We start from the raw sequence: 12,269 nt of genomic DNA, 5'->3' as shown, positions 1-12,269 counted from the left end.
AAGCAAGTCCTGGACAGCCAAGGCTACACAGAACAACCCTGTCTTGAAAACCAACCATCCATCCAAACAACAACACAAATTATAGAGACCCATGAAAGTTTACAACTGAAATATAATTGGAATGTAAAAATGAAACAGCATTAGTGGATATTTTTTCTGCCTAAGAAGAGATTTTTTTTCTTCTCTAAGTTTAAGTAAGATAGCATTTATCATTTTTCCTAGGAAGAAATTTCTCCTAACCTGAAGATAGGGAAAACAAATATTTGGAATATTCTGAGTGAGTAATGGTGAGTCTAACCATATTAGAGGAACTATTTATGGCATCTTACATGTTTTCTTCAAATTGTTACTCATAACAACTCTATGGCAGCATCACACACACACACACACACACACACACACACACACACACACACGCACACACACAGTAAAAGAAGATTTTAAAGGTAGAGCTGTTAAGTCTGAATCTTACCTTATATAAGGAAGTCATCTCAGCCTAGCATGAAAGACAGAGTTTGGTAGAAGAACAAATCCAAAAAGATAAAGAAAGAAAGGTCAAGCTGGTGGCCAACTAGAAGCTTCATCTGTATGGACTAGAATTCTATACTTTCTTATATTCCTCTTCTAGGCCAATCTAATTAAACCAACCCCAAATGTTTTGATCCTTTACAAAATATTTAATGCATACCAACCAATAATGCAACATCAAATTTTATTCATATGATACTATTTATGAAATATGAATCCCATTGTGCCTCTGGCTGTCATAAAAGACACTAGAGGTTATAATCTCAATCATTAGATAGTGGATCTGCAGATTGACCATTCTTTACATCCATATCCTAGTTTTGCTGTATTATACTTTCTTTTGCCATTATTGAAGGCTTCTCACATCCATCTTCAATTAATAATTTTTTTCCAACAGTCATCTGTTGTCTAGATTCCCTGATTTATTTTCTTTTTTCCTTTTTAGTCTATTCTCTCACACCACAGTTAGAACTGTCCATTTACAACAGCAGTCATATCACATGGCAACGAAAGCTCAGATTTCATACTGTGTCTGCATATTCTTTAGCTTGCTTGGAATGCCTTTATTTGCATGAGTTATCCTAAATTGCCCTAGTTTTTTACTTTGGAAACCTTTTAATGTAACATTGAGCTTGTCCTTTTGCTCTAAAATGTGTTTGGGGTGTGATAAACCTCAGATGTGTGCTGAAGACAAATGAAACATGAGCCTGTGGTTTTATACGCTCTTTTATAGATGGGTAGATAAATACTGTGTGAGGTGCTCATCACAAGGCTGTAATGAATCCCCGCCATAACAATTGAACTGGCAGTTTCGCTGAGGCATGCAACTGTTCATTAGGAATGAGGGCCTCTGAGTTGATTAAGAAGAGATTTCAAGGAAATCTCTAAGTGTTCCTTATTAGGTTCAAAAAGGCTGTGGAAAGTGTGAAATGGGTGTGGTAGACAGAGTAATAGCAGCACACAAAAAACATTTGGGTTTAGTTCTGAGAATTTGTGGTTTTGTAGGTGTGATTAAAAGCAGAACTTTGGGATGAAAGAATTAGTTTGAATTAACCCAGTGAGCCTAATTGAATCACATAGGCCATCACAAAATGGAGACATTTTTCTCAGTTGTACTCAGTCAGAGGGAGATGCGGCCAGAAATCGTTAGGCAGAAAAAAAGATCTCTGGCTTTGAAGATATAAGATATTCACTTGAAGTAATAGATGTGCATCTCTTCTAGAATCTGAAAGAGCAAAGGGACTTACTGTGTTTGCGACAGTCACCAAAATACCCAAGGTTGGATGACATGGTGATTTTAGTCCAGAGAAATATACTTCAGACTATCAAAAGTGGTAAAATAGTAAATTTAAGAAACTTGTTAGAGAGTTGTATGAATCTATAACAATGAACAAAAAAGCAGAATTAGAATAATCTTCATCTATCACTACTAAAAAAGCCACCCTAGTGAATTTAACATGTTGGAGTATAATAATTTTACCTCTTGGCCCTGGGCTGTAGCACTGTACATAGTTGGATCAGCATGTCTGAGGTTTAGATTCCTTTGTTCCATCACTGAGGGCCCATTGACCCTATTATAAGACCACTGCTAATTACATCTCACTATGTTAGAGTAATTCTCAAGAGTGGGAGCTTTGCTGAAGCAGAAGCTCAGTACCATCTTCTCTGTCTCTGTTTTTCATAAGTGATATTAACTAACACTCTGCAACACCTAAGGATTTGGTCTTCTTATAACCCTGTCTCCTCTAATTGCAGGCCTGAGTCCAAAGCTGCCAAGGCTTTCCGTCTCTACATCAAAACCTTCAACCTCCTTTTAAGTTGAGCTGCCATAATGTCAGAGGATAATTATAAACACTAGAAATACAACTCCATAGCCACAAATAGTCCGTGGATCTACCTATTGAGAACCAGAATTGACATTTATGGCATTGATATAAAGATAATAAGAGGCATTGCTGATATAAATGACATGAGAAAATATGAACAAAAGTTAAGCCACTAAGTGAATCTCATGTACTTTTCCTCTCAGATATTTTTCAGAGTGTCTCAAAGTCAGGTTATATATTTTCTCTGTACCTGCCACTCTTCATGAAGCATTACTAATCCCCCTGTGTCACTTCAGACCCCTTGAATCAAATATTTTCCTGTTTTTCTGTTAATAAATATTGATAACCTTGCCTAGAAATTGTTTTTAATGTAGATGTTTTCTCCATGTTTAACAAATCTAATAATCAAAGAAAACAAAGTGAATTTTAAGATGCTATTTCCTCAATAGCTGATGTAAAATGTCTCTAGGCATGTGCCACAGTGATTAGAAAGCTATTGTTCTTCTCTTCTTTTGCACCATGTTTACACAAAGCACCAAAAGAACCCATATGTATATAGTGCCCATGCCAATTCAACCTTTCCTTTTCACTTCTTATGTAATAAAAGTTACAAAAATCTATAGTATATTGTCACAATCCCTCCAGTGGAGTCTGTGTGACAAATGTTACTTCACAACCCAAGGCGATGATCTCTGCCTGGGGAGAGCCTCCTGGAATGGATCTGATATTCCTGCCAGGAGTAACTGATTGCAGCCTTTGCTACTCATTGTGTTGACACATTCTGTCTTTCTTTTTTCTCCTAACCTACTCTCATATCAGAACTTTTCGAACATGACTGTGTGGCTAGGAAATGCCCTAACTTGGGACTGTAGCCAAAGGCCATTCAGGCCCGGAGTTTACCTCCAAATTCCACTCCACTTGCTAAAAAAAAAAAAAAAAAAAAAAAAAAAAAAAAAAAAAAATGGCTAAGAATTAATCATCAGTTAATAATTTTTTATTATGAATTACAAATAAAATGTTTAAGAAAGCTCCAGATAGTGACGCTCAGATAAAAAGAAGAACTAAGAAAAAACTGTCTCGACACACAGATGTTTGTCTTAATGAGAGAACACTGACCTTTGATAAAGAGGGCACATCCGTACTGGTACCAAGCTAAAGGCTTAAGAATGATGACTTAAGAATGATGACAACATTATTACTTTGCATCCTGTATTTTATACTGTGTATGCCTGATTGCTTCACTGACTTCCTTGAATGAAAAAAAAAATGTAATCACAAAAACACTTCCTGCTTCAAAAAATGTGTACAAAAATCTAGCTTGCTTGCCTGCAAAACACACTCAGATCAAACTCCCCTATGTTTGACTCTATTTGTCACTTCACCTATCTTTGTCCACCGACGCTTCGAGAACTTCTGTTCCCTAAGACCTATACCCAACTGAGATGGTCTGTGGCAGTACATAATTTTTGAATTATCAATTATGTTCACAGAATATTTTATTTTCATTGATAGTCTCATATTATTGGTGTTATTTGTTCTTGTCTTGATGCAAAATTAATCTTTGTTTTTAAAAATGAGATATTTTGATATGGAGAATTTAAACAACTTTATAACTTTCTAGATGATATCGAGGAAGGAGCTTACAGAGCAAAAATATGTAGCAAATACCAAACAGTTGTGTTGTTAACATTTTCCAAGTTACTTAAATTTTATTTTTCGAAGTGTGTGTTTGTGTGTGTGATGCATGCGTCTTTAATGCATGTTTACTCAGTGTTTTATGCCTGTGTAGGAGAGAAGTAAATATCCGCTGTCTTCTATTATTGTTGTCCATTATACTTGTGAAACAGGGTCTCTCAACATGTCAGTGGCGAGACCAGGATCACACCATTTCAATGAGACTTGCTAGTCAGTGTGTCCGATGATCCACCTACGTCTCAGCTCACAGCACAGGGTGAGAGGGTTACAGCTGTATCTGGCTTCTACACCAGTGCCGCTCATCAGAATCCAGGTCGCCATGCTTAAACAATAAGCACTTCACCCACGGGCTCATCTTCCCGGTCTGATATTTTGTTCTTCTCATTGAACTGTTTGGAGGCCCAGTAGGTAAGAATGAGATTTTCTCCTTTTCTTCTGCCTTTCTTTAAACCTTTCACTATTTTCTCTTGAAAATAAAAAGCAATATGGTACTGGTGGATTAGTGTGAATGAAAAGGGGTCCTCACCTAAGACACTGCTATGAACATGAAAATCCAGCTTTCAGCAGGATATAAGGAAACAGAATCAGCATGAGAATGAGATCATCTTGTACTGCGTTATTTATTTATTTGTTTGTCTGTTTGTACCATGTAAGTGATACTCCTTTTGAATGCAACCATTCAAATCAGCACTAATTGGGCTAGAACAAAAGACAAAGAGGCCATTATATTTATGGCTCTAATTTCCCTCAGTTACTCCTGTATAGAGAAGTCCTTTATAGGAGCCTCTCATTTTCTGATTGTTCTAACTACTTAGAGTTGGGCCTTTCTCCTCAGAATTACACATCAAAGTTTACTCACTCTTATTCTTCTTTGAGAGTTGGTAAGATTAATAATAATAGCAAAATAATCATGATAAAAATGGTAGGTATAATATAATGTTTTGTATATTATTTGTGACCTAAGAACACTTTCTAATCTTGAAAGATATTATTACAATTGCTCATATTACTTTACCTGTTGTAACTCAGGGTCTTGTGGGCTGGATCAAGGGCTTTCTGTTCTCAGATGTAATCTTGTTTGTATAAACTATTTTCTGTCTCATAGAATATGCTCTTTTCTTTGCAGACTTCTGATATTGGGCTTTTCAATGAGACTGTCTCCTCTCCAGTACCTCACCATCATCCATTTCCATCACCATCCCTCATTTTTGTGAGGGTATCAAATCTATTCACTGATGGCAAACATATACATTCACAGAAAAATCATTTGATCTAAAATTCAAAGACTTTTATACCCACATTTTTAAACCTCTCTTTCCCAATAAAATTTGATTTGTTTTTATCCAGGGCGTATATTTCTCCAAAGTGTGTTTTTTACATTTACTTTTATTTTTATTTTTTAAAGAAATAACTTGAATATATTAGAAAAGTCATAAGAATGGACAGGATATTCTCCACAGTTGAGTGGAGTGAGGGGTATGACTTTCACACATACTCTGGTGCCTCATATTTGACCATGTCCCCTGGATGGGGAGGCCTGGTGGCACCCAGAGAAAGGACAGCAGGTTACCAAGAAGAGACTTGATACCCTATGAGCACATAAAGGGGGAAGAAGTCCCCCTCAGGCACAGTCATAGGGGAGAGGAGTAAGGGGAAAATGGGAGGGAGGGAGGAATGGGAGGATACAAAGGATGAAATAACCATTGAGATGTAACAAGAATAAATTAATTTAAAAAAATAAAGTGAAAAAAAAAAAAAAACAAAAAACATCCTAATTCTGTTAGGTTCCCACAGTTCATCATCAGTATCACTTCATTGTGGGGAATTTAAACTATTTTAATTCTTAGCATATAGGTTATAGAAGGGCCAAACATGCCCAGTGCATATGAGTTTTTGTCAAAACTATCTCTAAACATTTGAACACCTACCACTAGAGGACCAACTCACTGCTTTCACTTCACACTCACTACCATGGATTCCCAGGGCTAGTGGAAAGCTCTTTAATTCTTTATATTTTTTTATTTAAGGAAATTTTCAGAGCTTTTGCATTTAGTCCAATGTCCCTATGCTCTACTCCACCAGACCCTTAGCTGACAAATTTACTCTTAATCCAAATAAGAAAACATATGCCCTAAGGAAAAAAATAACATTATTTTTCTTCCTAGCCCAAACTGTAGACAATATGTCTTGGCATTACTATCCATGTACTATGTGCCTGGCATGTCATACACACTTTCATTTCACTATTGTAAAATGTCAATGTAGGAATTTCTATTATTGGTGCATTAAATAAATGGAGGAACATGGAAATGAGGTACACTGGGTCTGTAAGTGAACATAGGTGGTATAGTTCTAGTCTTTATAGCTCAACCTCAAATCATGTTATTATGGACATTAAATTAAAATGCGCAGGTGGGTATTGTATGTGTTTTTGTGTGTTGCCAAAGTTGAAATAGATAAATAGATGTAAATATATAGACAAAACGATAGATATAACAACAGCAATCATATCACAAAATTTTATCATAAAATGACAATATTATCAACATTTTTGTTCTAAATGCAATTCGTTCTTTAAGGAATCAACATTATCGTCTCTGTTCTAAATTTCACCAAAATTTAACTAACTTGTTCATCTTGAATAATTTTCTTAGTGCCACCAGGGCTTTGAAATATTCTAACTACCTACCTATCTATCTACCTTCCTATCTATTTGTATGTATGTATTTGTGTGCTTGTGCGCACTCATGTTTGCTTGTCCATGAATTCCTATACCACTGCACCTGTATAAAGGGTAGAGAAAAATTGAATGAGTTAGTTCTCTCCTTGCACTGTGTGAGTCCTGAGGATGGACCTCACACCATATGCTTGATCATAGAAGATTTTATACAGTAAGTCACCTTGCTTTCCTGAAATATAATTTTTTTTTCTGGAAGAACATTCAGCATTAAAACACCTCCAAGATTTAACATAGTAAGATTCTTATTAATCACATTCAGGAATCCATTCCTTACCCTTTAGAACTTGACAGTAACATTCTATTTCTGAAGATACCACAAACTTGAAATATAGAACATGGAGAAATCTAGTTGGTACATACCTCGAAGCTTCACTCATATAGTAGAGGAATCATTGCATTTCTCTAACAAATTGTGTTCAGTGCAATTGGCTTCTAGAAAAGTCTAGTACTGTTTTTGGATTTACACTTCCAAGTTTGTTTCACTGTTAACAGAGATTTCAGGGAGAATAAAACAACTATAGACCATGTGATACTCAAACTTTCTAATTCAAAGAGGCAAACAGTTTGCTTCTGGAAGTGGAATGTTAGATCTTCAAGATCTCTCTGTGCATGTTTTGGCATCATTGAGAGTATTCTGGAATGAAATCAGTTAGGAACTCAATGGGTACCAAAGAAGTCACTGACTAAAACTAAAGAGAGTCCATAAGTAGGAATTTCTTTCATGTGTATGCCTTGAGAACATAAGATTCTGTTAGCAAGTTTAGTGTATGCTAAAACTATGCAATCAACAGAATTTATCCCTCAATCCCATCTGTCTTTAGTAAAGGGTTTTGGTACTTTAACCATAAAAACAAAATTCTACTCTGATGGTGGCTGCATCAATTTAAATATATTGGTACTTTTTTAATAGATGAGATGACAATTAAATTATCGTCAATAATTATTACTGAACAGCAAAATATTCCTCAGAGAAGAGATTGAAGAATTGAGAGACTGGCCCTCCTTATCTATACTATAATTTCCCTAGAAAGAATACCTGAATTAGTGAAAGATGGTAATACAAGTAACAAATAAGTCTTGTGTACATGGACCAATGATGTTGCTGAGGGAGACTGACAAAGGAAATTGATCTGACATGGTTAGATTATGAAGAGGGATCTTCTCTAAGCATTTCCAGGAGCAGAGTGCTCTAGAAGAGCTGCCTTCTTTGTTTAGCTAGTCTAAAGTGCGTGGTATAAATTGAGGCTGCTCTGCCCAAGAAGATCTCATAGAGAACAGAGAACGCATGGCCACTGACAGCCTTTGGGCACACCCAGACTAGAGGAGAGGATGGCATCTATGGTGGTTTGGAAAAAAAAAAAAACATGGTTTCCATGGGCTCATAAGGAGTGGCAGTGTTAGTAGGTATTGTCTTGTTGGAATAGGTGTGGCACTGTTGGAAGAAGTATGTCTTGTCCCTGAGGACAGGCTTTGAGGCTTCACATCTTCATACCTGGCCAGCGTGGCTCATTCCTTTCCTGCTGTCAGTGGATCAAGATGAAGAACTCTCAGCTACCTCTCCAGTACCATGTCTGCCTGCATGCTGCCATGCTCCCTGTCTTGATGTTAGTGGACTACATCTCTGAACTGTAAGCCAGCCCTCATTAAATGTTATGTTTATAAGAGTTGCCATGGTGATGATGGCTCTTCACAGTAAAAGAAATTCTAACTGAGAGAGCCTCAGATAGGCATGCTCAGACCAGATAACAACATGGTCACTGACACCCATTGGCTTCTCCCTTTGAGCCACTTTTTCTGATTGCATGATCACCTGAGTGAATGCTGTTTCCCGTCATCTCCATACTCTTCCACAGTTTTCTTTACCTTAAGCTATTTCAGAACTTGTATCTGGAAAAAATATTTCTCAGTTTTAACCCAGTTAATAGAACAGCATCCACATCTATCATTCATACATAGTTTAAGAATTTTAAAGACAACTGGTTATTTTCAGAGTAAAAATCTCCTGAAGAATTTTTTTTCTTCATCTCAATCTACATGGTGTGTTACAAAGAAGAAGGAAAGAAGAAAGAGAGCTGCCTCAGTTACCTGCTGATGCACACGTGCTGATTTAGAAATTCATCAGTGTTTGCATTCAGCAGAGTATCCACACTGTGCCCAAATCAACGTCCCTAATTCTCAATAACATTTTATATGGAATATTCTTCCCTTATTTGTTGCGTGAGGCTTTCTCACTATAATTCATGAAATTCAGGAAGGTTTCATGAAGAAAAGAAGATTCAAACTTGAGAATTTCTTATTTAACTTGGAGGCATCTCTATTCAAAGTATTCGTTTATTTATGTACATTTGGTGAGTAGGAAGCTTTGAATATGAAACGCCTCATGAGATCATGTGCTAGAGTTCTTGTTTCCCAACTTCTTTTACTTTATGTGCAAGACTGTGGAATTTGGGGGATATAGAACCTACGCAGATGTTATAGATTATGATTAGGAGGAGGGTGATTTGAAGATAATATAAAGTTTTTTTTTTTTTTTTTTTTTTTCCCCGGCTTGAGTTCTCTTTTGTTCTGTCCACTTTTGCCATATTCCTACTGTCAGACACAAAGACTGCTCCTGGTCCAATGCCTTCCCCACTACGCTATACTTCTCACCATATTCCCTACCATACTCTTTGCAGTGAAGCAAAATAAATCTCTTCTCCATTACAGTAACACGCATAATGTCCTCACATAAAAATATTAGGAGTCCTTCAGATCTGGCCAAATAGAGCACCTATTTTTACTCTGGGGAATTAAGCTGATAAACTTTGCTCCAAAATTCCACTTTCCAATATCTATGATAAGACCATTGCAGAGATTATAAACATCTGAAGATTTTAGCCTTATCTAAATCTGAACCCACAAGAGGATAACAAGATAAGTGTACTCAGGATGCCAAAGGAGCACATTTTTTCAGAGATTCAGGAAGGGGGTACAGAACACCAGAATTTGCACTGAGTGTCAGTAGATATTATTTTCAATATTTTAAATGTTCCCTTAAATTCTACTTAAGCTGAACCTAAAGGATAAACAGTATAACTGTTTAGGAGCCAGAAGTTTAAAATAAAATGTCAAAAGTGTGTATAGGTGGATTATTTTTAAAGAAGTGGTCACTAACTGATAAGGAAACATTTTAAAGCTTGAGGAAAACCCCTTGAGAAAACCTAGACTTCTATAGAAAGTCATACAAGTATTCAATTAGAATATATATTGACTTTCTGGCTCCTAATGCATCTGAACTGCACTGGTTTACTTGGACACAAGAAGTATCCTTGGCACCACTTATGAGGTATAGTGTATGTGGCACCAAGTAGGATCATAGGCAATATTCTACCTTCTGGTCCCATAAGATGAGGTATTTCCTTATCTTCAACCTCTCTCCTATACAATGTAGTATTTTCATGACATATATTCAATTCTATCTTTAGAGAGAATGTAAATCTTCCTAAAGGAACTAGAATCATCTATAAAGCCTTACGTAGCCACAGAATGATCCAAGAAGAAACAGTAACTCCCTCACGAGTGATCCTTAATTTTGACTTAGAGATTTTGGCTCTGTAGGAGACATTTCTCTGCCTGTGTTCAAGCAGCCCAAAGCTTCCCTGATGAGATTGATAGAAAAGGCATTGACTTGCATCAATTGTGATGATAGGTTTTATGACTGGACTGAGATCAGAAATTCATTTTACAGACCACTGAACAATTGCTAAATGCCTGCTCACCTCAGTTTTCAACCATTTACTAATAATTTTAGTTCTGGGGTGGATTTTTATAAATGCTGATCCAGTGATACAAGGCTAAAAGTTTAAATTATTGGGGCAAAAGGGGAATATTTTGATTAACATTGGATGTCATTGTCTTCTGATGTTTTTTATACAATTTATTTGTTGCATAGTTTTTCTGGTTAACAAAAGCAAAATTTCACTTACTGACTTATAATTTTTGTATCAATTTAAAGTAAGGCATTTATAAGGAATTAACTAAGATTGAAATACAAATTAACTCCCCATAACTTTTGTTTATCTTCTTTACTCTGGTATTTCTTCTTTTATATGTGTAGGCAGTTAATAAACAAGCAAACCAAACATTTACTGCTAGGATTTAATAGTTATAGTTTAAATATATACCTCTTAAATAAGTGATAGTATTAAATAATTAACATTATAATCACTAATGTTATATGTAAATTTTCATGTTCTGTGTTAACTGGATATATTTGCCTAAGTAACAGTCCAGTGTTGTAAACTGTGTCAGCTATCTCTTGTCCTTTAGGATGTAAGACTGCCATATGCAACAATTATTTCATAGTTGAGATCAACTAAGTGAAATTTTAAAGAATAAGATGTATAGCAGTAAATTTGCTGGGACATTTTAGAAAAGCATAAAACATTTGATAATGGGAGCAGTCACAGATGGTGAAATATGTATACATACTGTAACTCATGGGTTTAGTTGACAAAGACTTAATTTAGAATTCTGAACGCAAAGATAGTCATTGGCTATGAGACCTAACGCAGTACGGGGTAGATCGGCTTCTTTTATGGATGGAATTAGGGCCTCAAAGATGATCAGAAATATTCATACTTCTACCATATCCAAAGAAGAATATTTTCTCTTTAAGGTCTCCTCTCCTAGAGGATATCTGGCTGGGATAACACCAATAGTGCCAAGAATCTATCCACACTGTTTCTAGTATAGCATGACAAAAATTCACACCATTGGTTTTTACTATTTATTTTTTTGTTTATTCCTTTTACATCCTGATATGAGCTGCCTCCCTCCTCTCCTCCCAGTCCCACCCTCCCACCCTCTTCTGCTTTTCAACCCTCCCCTTCTCCTAAGGAAAGGGGAGCTCCCCCACCAACCTCCACTGGTACATCAAGTCTTATCAGGACTAAGCACATCCTCTTCCACTGAGGTCAGACAAGGCAACCCAGCTAGGGGAAAGTGAACCAAAAACAGGCAACTGAGTCCATGTCACAGGCAGCCCCCACTCCAATAGCTAGAGAACCCTCAAAAAGATCAGGCTGACCATCACATTGTTGTTAAAAAGCACCACAAAATTCTCTGCCTTTAGTTATAGCTGATGATGCCTAGGTCTCATACCCATCTTTGAAACTAAGGGATGTTTTGAGAATACAAGAACTACCAATGTAAAAGTAATACAGAGGGAGTCCTCAGATACTTAGATGGTGTTATGAAACCCAAAGCCATGCCCAGCAAATGTTCCAGCATTATGAAGGCAATCTTATATTTGTCATATAACTTATTAATCCTTTAAGGTGAAAATTATTCAGTTATCAGCCTTCAGAATGATGGAATTACAAGCACATATATTATGCCTCACAGTTTTCTTTTAATCATAAAGCCAATACTTCTGGCTATGATTAAAATCATCTTTTTACTTATTGGTCAAGATGAAACTTAAATTTTCATATGAAACT

The sequence above is a fragment of the Acomys russatus genome, chromosome 18, assembly GCF_903995435.1.
Source record: "Acomys russatus chromosome 18, mAcoRus1.1, whole genome shotgun sequence".
Lineage (NCBI taxonomy): Eukaryota > Metazoa > Chordata > Mammalia > Rodentia > Muridae > Acomys > Acomys russatus.
This window is presented reverse-complemented; position numbering follows the sequence as displayed.